At 39.3% G+C, this 13,740-nt stretch overlaps 1 protein-coding gene across 2 annotated transcripts in view; it reads right to left on the reverse strand.

The window, feature by feature from the left end:
* Positions 1-13,300, reverse strand: part of rph3aa (rabphilin 3A homolog (mouse), a) — a 38,157-nt gene extending 24,857 nt beyond the window's left edge. Inside the window, exon 1 of one of the 2 annotated variants that reach the window (XM_030742952.1) lies at positions 13,182-13,300. The gene's annotated coding sequence lies outside the window, so the exon portion shown is untranslated. The remainder of the gene's footprint in view (positions 1-13,181) is intronic. The other variant, XM_030742953.1, reaches the window with a different exon arrangement.
* Positions 13,301-13,740: the final 440 nt, after the last annotated feature.

The following is a 13,740-nucleotide window of genomic DNA, read 5'->3' on the forward strand; positions in this document are numbered from 1 at the left end:
TAATGATTCGAACAAACACACAACAAAGCATTTTTTTTTTAAGTCTGTTTTGCCTTCCTCCAAAGGAATCACAACCTACGGTCACTTAGACCTCAGAGGGTTAATTTGCATTTAATTTAAAAGATTTGTCAATTATACAAAATAAAACCAATATCAGAAAGATTTAAGACAGCAAAGAAATGAAATGAGCTTAAGGTAAAAATGAGACATGACATGAAAAGGCAGAAATTATCCTTTAAATGTTCCAAAGACAGAATAGGTGGGGCAATACAAATTTTAAGCTCATGGGTTATGGCATGTTAGACCTTAAATGAGGTTAGTCATTTCAGGAAGCCCAGTTCAGGCACCCTCATCTACTACAATAGCAGAATCCCAGTTATTTACGGTACACAGAACATTCCCCAAGGAGTTCAAACACTCCCATCTGAATTAGACTGGAACATTTCAGCACTCCTACGCACACGCATCCTCATCTATTCAACACTTTCATCATCCCACTACACAGCATCCCCCTGTTTATTATCCACTCCTTTCCTCACACTGCCCCCACAGCTGTCATTTCTCTAATCATCACAGATCGCATCAACTTCTTTACCAGTACCCTCTGCAGAAGCTTCATCCTTTCACCCATTCATCATCACTTGTCCATCTATTTAGGCGGCTCTGCCATATGTCTCTCCTTTCCTCTGCTGAGCCTTGTCAGACTTGTGAGGAAGCAGCTTATGGAGCTTAGTTTTACAAAGACGCATCACCACCTACTTTATCCCCTGCCTGATGACTCTTCTTAACCCTTGAATACACATGCAGAGAAGCACAGCAGCCCTGCGCCTGATGACTCTTGGTAAAAATGCACAGTAATCTAGTGTCCAAATACCAACGTGGGTGACTCAAAGCTTAGATGTCACACAGCTGAAATGACTCTACTTATAGAGGAGGAAGTGGCAGGATAACAAAACACATGCATGTCAGAACACATTATTTACAAGTAGACTGAGCAATGAAAGCAGGATGAGAACAGTTCTGATGCTCATGAGGGTTCATTTTACTTATTATATATCTCAATATCTCATTATTGCATGGATTAGGATTAATTTTGCACAGTTTTGTCGTGTTCCCCAAAGCATGAACCCACAGACTTGTGGCGATCCCCTCAGTTTTCCCTTAGTAACGCAATAAGGTTGACATATTTTGTTTCAAGTGAAATATCCCAATAAGATAATATTTTAGCTGCTCATTTGTTACTAAAATATCCCAACTATGACTACATTTTGAACAAATATTCACATTACCAAAACCTTAAAATTATAGTAAAATCAGTTCCTCCAGACCCAGATCAAAACAGCCTAACATTTACATTTTACATCTTCTTTTATGCAGTAATACACTGTCACAACTACTCAGACTATTAGCACAAAATTTTGCACATATGCGTGTGTTTTTCATATAATGCCATTCTCTCTTTTCCCTCCAGCAACACCATTAAGTCCTCATTTGATGGTCAGAGTGCAGTGTTTTACAGGGTTCCCACTAACATAAAAATCTTACATATAGATGTATGTAAATAAAGAATTATTAAATTCCCCCAAAAATACATTGTGCTCATGTTTTGTGATAATAAAAACGTTTTTGGATGTGGTAATTCTAGGTTTTACGCTTTTTTTTTCGGATGTAGGATTGAAATGTAGCGCGTTTATTTTGATGTTAAAAAAATGTTTTCCTTGGAACAAAAAACATCGAGCCAGGATGGCGTCTGCATGATCTGCAAAACGTGAAGTCAGCCCCATTCCCCAGTTTCAGTAACCGCCCCCCAGCAGTTCCTTGTTCACAGCTAATCATCGTTTGGCAAATACCAGCAGGCAAAAACCTAAACCCAATGAGTGGCAGTTGGCTTACTACCCACCCAGAAATGAGAGGCTTTTAACTTTTCTTGAGTTTATCAGTCGAGAGACATACTTTTCTTCAAGTCATTTCGAAAGTATAGCTAAATTTAGTAAGTAAAAATAAAAATTTAAGAAATTTAAATTAAAATTACTTTAAAGGAAGTTAAGATTTCACAGGCTGGCATGAACACTGGTTTTAACAACTGCTTTAAGGGTTTATGGACTGCTGTAAAATTTGTCATAGACACTAATGTTAACTTTTCAGTACCATCAGTAGATAAAATCTAAATAATTTGATACTTCTTGTTGTTATTATTAATAACTACAGTAACTATGTTGTTGAAGTTCATCCCCAGCAAACATTTCAGCGTTGAATAACCATTGGTTCTCCATCTTTTCTCAACATTTACTCTTTGTTGAAAAGTAGTTTCACAATGAAAGTTGTCTTGATGTCAGATATGTAACCTTACAATGTGCTGGACATCACTCTTCAGAGTCACCCCAGGCATCTTTGTTGGACTTTCAAGCAGCAGAAAATTTGTGTTCAAGAATTGTTTAACAAAACCAAGACAAAATAAATATCATAGACACATTGTTTATATTTTAAAAAGTTCCAGTAATACTAGTTTACTGTATGCACATGGAGTAAACATTGTATGGTTCACAGTCATTTAGCTGTAAGAGATGGTGTGAAACAACTTCAGCATTTGTCCACGTAAGGTGCAGCTTTTTGCCATCATACCACATCCAACTTTGACTAGCGAGATGAACGTTTTATTTAGGTTTGATATAGCTTATATATTTTTTTTATTATTGTTGTAATTTTATTGTATTTATATTTAATTTGCTTGTTTTTATACTGTTGAACTAAAACCTTTGGAACTTTTATTCTGAAAGGTGCTGTATGAATTCATCTCTGCCACACTGAAAAACCTGCAAGACATTAGTGTCAGTCTCAGCTGTAATTAGTGTTAATTGCTAATCATCAATGATTTGCATGCTCAGACACTATGCTAAGGTGTTTTTCAAGGTAAACATTACACCTGCTAAACGTCAGGTATGCTAACATCAGCAGTTATTTTAAAGTGGGCTGGCAGTGGCTCAGAAAAAAGCATGTTTTTGGGCGACATACTGAGTCCGAATGATGCATCTATCATTTTATAGGGCTGTATGCATAAAATAAAACTCTGTGTGTGTGTGTGTGTGTGTGTGTGTGTGTGTGTGTGTGTGTGTGTGTGTGTGTGTGTGTGTGTGTGTGTGTGTGTGTGTGTGTGTGTGATGTAGAAGCACTTTGATTGGTCAAAGAATGTATGAAAGCATTATACAGTGGGGGGAATATTTATTTGACCCCCTGCTGAATTTGTAAGTTCACTTACTTACAAAGAAATGAACTGTCTCTAATTTGTATGGCAGCTTCATTTAATGGAGAGAGACAGAATATCAACCAAAAATACAGAAATAAACACATTACATAAAAGTTATAAATTGATTTGCATGTCATTGAGTGAAAAAAGTATTTGATCCCCAAGCAAAAACATGACTTCTTACGTGGTGTAGAAACCCTTGTTGGTGAGCACAGCAATAAGATGTTTCTGTAGTTGGTCACCAGATTTGCACACATCTCAGGAGGGATTTTGACCCATTCCTCTTTACAGAAACTCTCTAAATCCCTCAGGTTTCTGGTCTGCTTCTTGGCAACTCAAAGCCTGGGCTCCCTCCACAGATTTTCCACAGGATTGAGGTCTGGAGACTGGCTAGGCCACTCCATGACCGTAATGTGTTTCTTCTTTTGCCACTCCTTTGTTGCCCCGGTGGCATGTTTTGTGTCACTGTCAAGCTGGAAGACCTATCCATGACCCATCCTGAGCCACAGTCACCCCATCTGATAGCTCAGGAGGTAGAGTAGGTCACCTATTAATTGTAAAGTTGGTGGTTTGATTCCTGGCTGCTCCAGGATGCATGCCAACGTATTCTTGGGCAAGATCCTAAACCCCAAGTTGCTCTCTGATGCAACCTTTGGAGTATGAACGTGTGTGAATGGTAGACAGTAAGCACTTAGCTTAGTTACACAGGGAAGTGCTTGTGTGAATGCAAACATCTTGTATAAGCGCTTTGAGTGCTCTAGAGTAGAAAAGCGCTATATAAGAACTAGTCCATTTACCATCTTCAGTGTTCTTCAGTGTTCTGGTTGAGGGAATGAGGTTCTTGTCCAAGATTTTACAGTCCATTGGCCCCCTCAATGTGGTGAAGTCATCTTGTACTCTTAGCAGAAAAACAGTCCCAAAGCATAATGTTTCCACCTCTGTGCTTGACTGGGCAGGGCGGTCTTTGGGCCATACTCAGCATTTCTCTTCCTCCAAACACGATGAGTCAAGTAAATGCCAGAGAGCTTGATTTTGGTTTCATCTGACCACATCACTTTCTCCCAAGCCTCTGAATCATTTAGATGTTTGCTGACAAACTTAAGACAGGCCTTCTTGAGCAGGGGGAGCTAGCGGACACTGAAAAATTTCAGTCCATTACATCGTAGTGTCTTACAGTGGTGTTCTTGGTGGCTGTGGTCCCAACTGCTTTCAGATCATTAACAAGCTCCTTAAAGTCATGTTTTGTGCTGATCCACCACCTCTCTCATCATCATCCTCACCCCATGTGGGAGCCAGAGTTCTAGCTGGGTTGTAGGGGATAAAATACTCATTTTACTCAATGATATGCAAATCAATTTTATGTAATGTTCTTTTTTTTTTTTAGATTTTTGGTTGATATTATGCCTCTCTATTAAAATGAAAGCACTGTAAAAATTAGTGGTTGTTCTTTTTTTTTTTTTTTTTTTGTAAGAGATCAAACTTAAACACTCAGCAAGGGATCAAATAATCATGTCCCTACTGTATAAGTATCACCCCATGTACAGAAGCACCATCATGCATAGCCATAGCTCAAAGCCACTAGAGCAGCTATACTCTACTCTTGTTCAAGTCTACAACACAGTAGTATGGACAGAAATTTATAGTGTACATTTCCAGTCTTACTGACCACTCAAAGCACTTGTGGCTACACATTTCACAGATAATTTACATATGCTCTATATCTATGTTGTATTCACGCCTCCAGCCAAGAGAATCACCACTTGACCTAGCACACATATCCTTGGACTGGTTGAGGAAACGAGAGGAAACTCATTCTGGCACAGACATGCAGAACTCCACACAGAAAAGCCCCAACTGACAAAGAGATTCAAACCCAGAACCTTCTTTCTGTGAAATGAAACAGTCCTAACCACTGTGCCACCATACTGTCCAAATCTGTTTGGATTACTTGTCTGCCTGGATTTGGGGCATTCTGACGGTTTTAGGCTAAAGACACCTACCTACCTTATTTCCTGTTATTTAGCAGATTTTTACTCTAATATAATGAAAAATACAGCTGCAACATATCTAAAACTTTTTATTAAATTAAAAGCAGATGCAAAACAGGAAACACAACTGTACTGGCAGCAGCTTGTATACAGTGTGCTCACTTGTTCAATTCACTGGGGCCGTGTGTGTGTGTGTGTGTGTGTGTGTGTGTGTGTCTGGCAAGTTTTCTTTGCATGGCAAGTCCATAACAAGAGTACATGCCCACATGTTGACCAATGAGTGGAAATCGCAGATTCTGTGTGTGTGTGTGTGTGTGTGTGTGTGTGTGTGTGTGTGTGTGTGTGTGTGTGTGTGTGTGTGTGTGTGTGTGTGTGTGTGTCTGGCAAGTTTTCTTTGCATGGCAAGTCCATAACAAGAGTACATGCCCACATGGTGACCAATGAGTGGAAATCGCAGATTCTGTGTGTGTGTGTGTGTGTGTGTGTGTGTGTGTGTGTGTGTGTGTGTGTGTGTGTGTGTGTGTGTGTGTGTGTGTGTGTGTGTGTGTGTGTGTGTGTGTGTGTGTAAACACCAGGGGCAGTGCTGAAACTATTAAACTGAGCAAACCAGACCACAAACGTCAGACTGCCCATCGTTGTGTCTCATCTGTGCCCATCTGCTTCTTATTCCTCTGTGTGTGAAAGAATGCAGACAGAGACAGTTTATACACTGCCTGCCTTTACAGAGGTCAGTTTGAAAGTGTGGCAAAGTAGAAAGTAACTAAATACTTTTTTCAGGTGCTTGAGTATTTCTATTTGATGTCAGTTTCTATTTCTACTGCACATTTTATTGCCAAATAAGCTTTGTTTAACCACACTATATTTATATCAAAGTTGGAGCTATTTCTTACTTTAAGGTTTTATGTTTGTTTATACTTTGATACATATTTTACTGATATTTTTTCACTTGTAATGTAGGGCAGCAGCAGCTATGAAGCTGTTAATCATATCTTAATTTTCAAGCCAATATTCTTTTAGAAATCAATTAAATGCTCAGAAAAGAAAAACACCATCTGCCCACGAATCTCTCTAGAGGAAAATTTTGCTTTTCTTTGCATCATTAGAAATAACTCTCTATCCCCACCCCACCAATTAAGAATGACTTATTCTGTCATGTTGTGAGAAACAGAAGAAACGGATAATATACTGAGAAAAGCATTCACTTTCCTGTGTTCAGTGACATTCTTAATCCACAGGGTTTAATATGATGTTGCCTCACCTGTTGCAGCTGTAACAGATTCAGCTCTTCTGGGACGGCTTTCCACAAGGTTTAGGAGTGTGTTTATGGGAATTTGTGACCATTCTTCCAGAAGCACATTTGTAAGGTCGGACACTGATATTGGACAAGAAGGCCTGGCTCGCAGTCTCTGTGCAGTCATGTTGGGACAGGACGGGGCCATCCTCAAACTGTTCCCACAAAGTTGGGAGCATCAAATTGTCCAAAAGTCTTGGAGTGCTGAAGCATTAAGAGTTCCTTTCACTGGAACTAAGGGGCCGAGCCCAACTCCTGAAAAACATTCCCACACCATAATCCCCCTCCACCAATCTTTACACTTCACACAATGCAGTCAGACAAGTACCGTTCTCCTGGCAACAGCTCTTCCGTTTTGGCTGAGTTGCTGTCGTTTTTCAGTTGATTCTCCTTTGTTATAACACCACTAGCAGTTGACTGTGGAATATATGACTGGACTTGTTGCACAGGTAGCATCCTATCACGGTACCATGATGGAATTCACTGAGCTCCTGAGAGCGACCCATTCTTTCACAAATGTTTGTAGAAGCAGTCTGCATGCCGAGGTGATTAATTTTATACACCTGTGGCCATGGAAGTGATTGGAACACCTGAATTCAGTAATTTGGATGGGTGAGTAAATACTTTTATATACAAAGATGAAACTTGAATTTAATCGCTGAGACAATTTCCAGCTATTGTACTCTTACCTCAAGACCTGATGATTTCAGACAAAAAAAAAAGACTGCTGTGAGAGAACAAAGTGAGCATTTCAAATTGAGATTTGGCTCTTTCTCAGGAGCTGAATTTAAGAAATATGAGAAAATTGTGTGTGTGGTTGTCTGTCTTTCTGTGACAGGGTGGCAACCTGTTCAGGGTGTACCCTGCCTCTTGCCTCATGACAGCTGAGATAGGCTTCAGCCCCCCTGTGACCCTGAAAAGGATAAGTGCAAGAGAACTGATGGAAGAAGCCAGAGCATGTTGACTTGTTTTGGAATGCGAACATAGGGATGACAATAACTAACCCAGGAATGCTAACTGAAAGCCTGCAGGATACTAGTAATAAGCCTGGAGATTGTGGTAACTGTCCCAGGAATTTTGAGATTAGCCCAGGAATGCTAATTTAGAATTCAGTTCAGTTTAATTTAATAACAACAGCAGTAGTCACTGTAGGGTGCTTTATTATCGTGAAGCAAAGATACTCAAGAGAAACCCCAACAACCAGCTGATCCACTATAAGCACCACTAGGCAACAGTAGGAAGAAATAACTACCTTTTAACAGAAAGAGCCCGCTGGCAGAACTAGGCTCAGGGGTGGACAGCCATCTGCTTTGTCCAGTTGGGTTGTGAGGGAAAGAAAAGCAGGAAAAAGGAGAGAGCATACAGAAGTATGGGCAAAACATGAACTATTGGAGAGACAAAGGTTAATGACAAGCAGTAGTGGCATTTACATAAATGCATGAGGACTGAAAAGAGGTACATGGAGAAGAAACAGTTCATCATGGGATATATATATAGCAGCATAACTACGGGATCGTTCCACGGCACCTGAACTAAAAGCTTTATCAGAAATAGAAGGGTTTTTTTTTTTTTACTTTTTGGCCACAGCAGCTTTTATTGACAGTCTATAGAGACAGGAAATGGGGGAAAGATATAGGGGAAGACACACGGGCAAATTGGCGACAGGCCGGGACTCGAACCCGCACCGCCACATATGCATGTGGTCACCTACTCCATCACTGAGCCACCCAGGTGCCCATCGGAAAAAGGAGTTTGAATCCTAATCTTAAAGGTAGATGGGCTCTCTGTCTCTTGAACCCAAACAGGGAGCTGGTTCCACAGGAGAGTACCATAATAGCTGAAGGTTCTGCTTCCCATTCTACTTTTAGAAACTCTGGGAACCAGAAGTAAGCATGCACTCTGAGAGGGAAGTGCTCTCCTGCGATAATATGATACTTAAGATACGATGGGCCCTGATCATTCACGGTTAGGTGTTCTATTCACAAGCCTGGGAATGCTAGCATACTTTGGCTAGCAAATAACATTCCTAGGCAATAAATTAATAGCCTAGCTTTGTGCTCTTGTGCACCCACAAATACAGGAAGGAGAAATCTAAAGTGCTCTCAGTTTCCATGGCATTTTTAAGTGGTAATGTTAATTTTTCAGTAGCTAAATTGGTTGCTGTCTTCAACATACCGGAGCTCCTCTTGCCTCTTACGTTTGGCTCCTAAATTAAGAATTGTTTGCTTGTCTCTGGTGTAATTATATGAAGGTCTCCTGACTTTTTCTGGTAATTATAAAACAATGAACACTTCCTTGTAAAAGCCTATAAAAATATTTAATTGCGCCTTTTACTGGAACCCATTGACACCAGGGTCCCTGTGTGTAGGTGATTTCACCAAATAAGCAACCCAAATAAGTCTGTTGTTGGTTGATGCACAGATTGCTGGTGGCAGGCTGTGTGTTGGACACTTTTACCCCAAGGCTCCTCGACGAATATTTGGGTCATGCAGGGGACAGATCTACACAGAGCAGCAGCATATAAAAGTGTTATATCGTTTTTCTGTTCACACCCGTGTTTTGCTCAGACAGTCACATCTGCCCCCCTATTCTTCCTGTCTGTGAACAATTTGAGTGTGCTCGCAATACACAGCTAATCAAACAATCCTAGTGGATTTGTGCAGCACATCTGCTGTTTCCGCTGTGTTGAGACAATTCCCACTGAAAACAATAATGGCTCAGCTGCAGAACTGAGGAAGAGTAAAGTCAATTACTGTATATTTGAATGGTCTAATGCTCCAGTGAATGAGCTCATGTGAAAACAGCCCCCACTGGAAGTAATGGGAAATGGGAAATTCATCAATTTTAATTGTTTGCTTTAATGGATTAGGGCAGAATGAAAGACTCCAACCGCAACACCGATTTGATCATCAAAGAGGTAATTTCACTCACTTAAGCTGAAATGGTGGCAAAAAAATAAGACAGCTGTCTATATTCCCCATAAAATATTAAATAGATTTGTTCCCTGAGTATGCATTTGATATTTATTAGATGAGGTCCTAAACTATATATATATATATATATATATATATATATATATATATATATATATATATATATATATATATATATATATATATATATATATATATATATATATATATATTTATCTGGAGAGAGAGAGAGAGTTTGTTATTGAGTTTGTTTTTCTATGTGTTTATAGGCAGGCTGGGCTGTGCTGTTCTCTAACCATTGGGATTAAGGTAGTACATGCTTCTGAGGGTGGAACTTTTGAAGAGTTGTCTGTGACTTTTTTTTTATATTTAAATCACTAAATACACCGATCCAACATAACATGATGAACACCTGCCTAATATTATGTTGGTCTCCCTATTGCCGCCAAAACAAGGTGAGGTGGGGCCTCCATGAATCAGACTCGTTCATCCAGCTCATCCCACAGATGCTCGATTGGATTGAGATCTGGGGAATTTGGAGGCCAAGTCAACACCTCAAACTCAGTGTTGTGCTCCTACATTCCTGAACCATTTTTGCTTTGTGGCAGGGTGCATTATCCTGCTTAAACCTATCAAACATCATGCCCAGAATTTTTTTACAGCAGCATTACAATGTGGAATCTAATGATGAGTCACTTAAGGGGTCAAATTTATCAAAGCACATAACCTCAGTCTTGTTTTCATTGAGACTGAGGAAACTGATCCCCATCTAAAACTGTTCAGCAGAGGCTCCCATGGATCTCTCCTGTTCAGTTTGATGGTTATATATACCTGGATGTCCTTGGTGAAGCAGTGGAGAGAAATATTATGTTTTCTAAAAATAGACCCTAGAGGCAACATATGCAATAAAAAAAAGAAACGGGCCCAAAATTGACCCTTGAGGTACTCCACAATAAAGGGGTGCTGCTGCAGAGGAACAAGCTCCTTAATGTGCAGAGACTTCTATTAGTAAGATATGATCTAAAGCATGTCAGAACTGTGCCATTGATTCAGACTTCATGATCTAGATGAGGTCCACAGTGGTCCACAGTGTCAAAGGCAGCAGGTCCAGAAGCACTAAAACTGCAGGGCTACCAAAACCAACAGTTAAAAGCAGTTCATTAAAAACTCTCAAAAGAGCAGCCTCTGTGCTTTGATGCAATCTAAACTGAACCACCTCCTTTAGTGTAGAGACTCAAGACAGCTGTGCTGGGGGGAGGTACAGTACAGATGGGTTTCAGCCTGAGATGATGAAGGTCTAGCTGCAGAAATCTTTTATAATAAATGTTTTTTTGTGTCAATAATGCTTATTTTATATATATATATATATATATATATATATATATATATATATATATATATATATATATATATATATATATATATATATATATATATATATATATATAATTTTTTCAGAGATTTTCAAGTAACCTGTTCAAAACTTTTGTCTGGCAAACTTAAAAGCACGTTTAGCAGGTGAGTGAGATCCCTTAGGAGATGGTGGAGGCCGAACACTAAAGTGAATGCTTGACATACATTCATGTAGTGCACACAAAATACAAATGACTGACACTGTTTGTCTGTAACTGATAAATATGTTAGGAGCAAATCTGCTAAGTCTGCAAAAATAAATATAAAAGGTCATAAAATATAAATGCATTCACAAAATGTTTACACCACCCTCAAGCATTAAAAAGCAGACCTGACCTAAATTGACCTTATTCTGACAACTGTTTTATCACTACACCGCTCTACTGCAAAAAGCAGCTTTCAAGACAATTAAGTATTGAATGAAAATGTCTCAGAAACCACAGACGCATGAAAAAAGAGCAAGCAGTAAGATGGTTTTCCCCTGACTTCAGCAGTCAGAGTGTGTAGAGCCAGCATTGATCATTTCTCATCAAGCACATTAGCCACAGTCAGGACTTGTGAGCTCAGCAGCACACTGTAATCCACAACTATCCACCTCATTCAAACCAGTCAATGCACCTGATTTAAAGGTCAAGGGGGGGATTGTAGGGTGCATGGGAAAGAAGAGGGGGCTCAATAAACCCATCTGATAGAGATGACAGAGCAAACAGACAAATCAGTTACAATATTGCTTATCAATTTTACACACACATTCCCTGTTTCCTCCTCTCTCCTCATCTCTGTGCTCTCAGCTTTGACTTCACCACTGTCACTGCATGTTAGACACTGAGTTGTGGGCTCATTCACTCTGCAGATAAAGAAGACAACAAATTGCCTCCTCGTTAAAGCATAAGTACTTCAAATAGTTTCCTTTTTGAGAAGATCCTGGATTGGGCTGGGGCCTTTCTGTGATCAATTTCAATGTTTTCCCTTACAGTTTTTCCATCATCACAGTGCTGAGGTGGGTATCCAATTTCAAACTGCTTCTATGCATTTCAGCCAAAATAAGACTGGTGCAGGTGCCAAAAAGCACAATGATGCTGCCCGTGACAGCAAAAGTTACCCCAGCATCTCAAAGTATTCAGTTTTCAATGCTGTTGAAATGCTGTGAGGCAGAACTAGCCTGTACGAGTTTTCTCCAGGTACTCCAGCTTCCTCACGCAATCCAACGACTACTGATTATTGATTCTAAATTGTCCATAGTTGTGAAAGTGACAGTGTTTGTGTTTGTCTGTCTCTCTGTGTTGGCTGTGTGTTGACAGTCTCATGCCCCATGACCCTAAGCTGGGTAAGCAGTTAGGTCAACCTCACAGCCACAAAGTCAGTATGACGAACAGTGTAAGGGGGACTCTACCTAACTTCACCTGTCCAACTACACTGTTGATACAAATAACCAGATCTAAAGGTCTAAAGGTTGTTACATTACCAAACTCCTTATCACAAACATTGTATGTGTTTCTGTGTTTAACAGTGAAGATATCAGTCAAAGAAAAATCTGAAGTGGAGTACAGAGTCTGTTGTTTACACCCCCACCCCCCAGGGGGGGTGTAAACAACAGACAAAAATAGTGTTGCCCTTAGAGCAAATTTCTAGAGCGGTGTCCATCTTCTAATGTAAACCTCGACTGGAAAGGCTTGTCACAAGTAGTTAATGTAGAGCAGGATGAAACACACTTGGCTGTGTGTCTGCTGAGCTTTTACACATTACAGAGCCTCCGTCAAGTCAAATGTCAGCCAGCAAAGCAGTTGCAGTACAGACATTAGGTCATTTATTTAGCCAAGCACTATATACAAAAAAACAAATATTTTAAAATCTATGATGTCATGAAATTACATAAGAAGTAATCAAAATATGCTAATATGGATAAAGAATTGATAAGCTTGTATAAAAGCTTATATATATATATATATATATATATATATATATATATATAGCTCCTGGTCTAAAGGGTATGTGAGCAGCAACTTAACCTAAAATTATATTAATGCTATTTTTGCTTTTAAATTGTTTTATTATTCGAAATAAAAGTCAGAGCTTTTTAGCAAAACATCAAAATATTAAAATATAACTGCTTCCTTTTAACTTATCATAAGTAAGCACTCATTATATATTTAATGTTAACTGGATGAAATTTTAAATAAACGACAGGCTCCTCAAAATTCACATGTAGCACTGAAGCAAAAAGTAAAAAAAAAAAAAATTAAAAAGTTCAAACTAAAAGCTATCTGAGCTCATTTCCTTCTTCTCATTAAGTTAAAACTGTGCTGACTTACCCGAGGTGTTCAGACAGATATTGTGCTGTTCTTTGTTTCCGTCAGGATGCAGGCTGCTTCAGTGTGACACGAGGTGGAACGGCAACAGCACAGTTTCAGCGTCCTCTGTACTACTGCGCTCACTGACAGCCTCCTCAGCACACACACACTGTAGTAAGGGACCCGCTCCGCCTCCCTCTCTCTCTCTCTCTCTCTCTCTCTCTCTCTCTCTCTCTCTCAGTTTAATCCGTCCACTCTCATTTCATCAGCAGAAGATGAAATGGTGAGGTCACAACTGCTGCCAAAGTGAGCTATTTAAGTCAACTTAAATCATTCTGCAAAGAATTTGTACTCCACTGTATTTCAGACAAATATTGCTTTTTTTTCTCTACTACATTTATCTCTCAGCTTAATGGATTGATGTATAAATAATAAGTTTTTATATAGTCATATCGACTACATTAAGCTGCAGTATACAAAGTATGACCCAGCTCTGTCAGCTGCAGCCTTTAAAGCCGTCTAAATATGAGTGCATTTGTGCATTTAAAAAGAAAAGAAAATCTCTTGTTGAATTATCCTG

This window comes from Archocentrus centrarchus, chromosome 12 (genome assembly GCF_007364275.1).
Source record: "Archocentrus centrarchus isolate MPI-CPG fArcCen1 chromosome 12, fArcCen1, whole genome shotgun sequence".
NCBI lineage: Eukaryota > Metazoa > Chordata > Actinopteri > Cichliformes > Cichlidae > Archocentrus > Archocentrus centrarchus.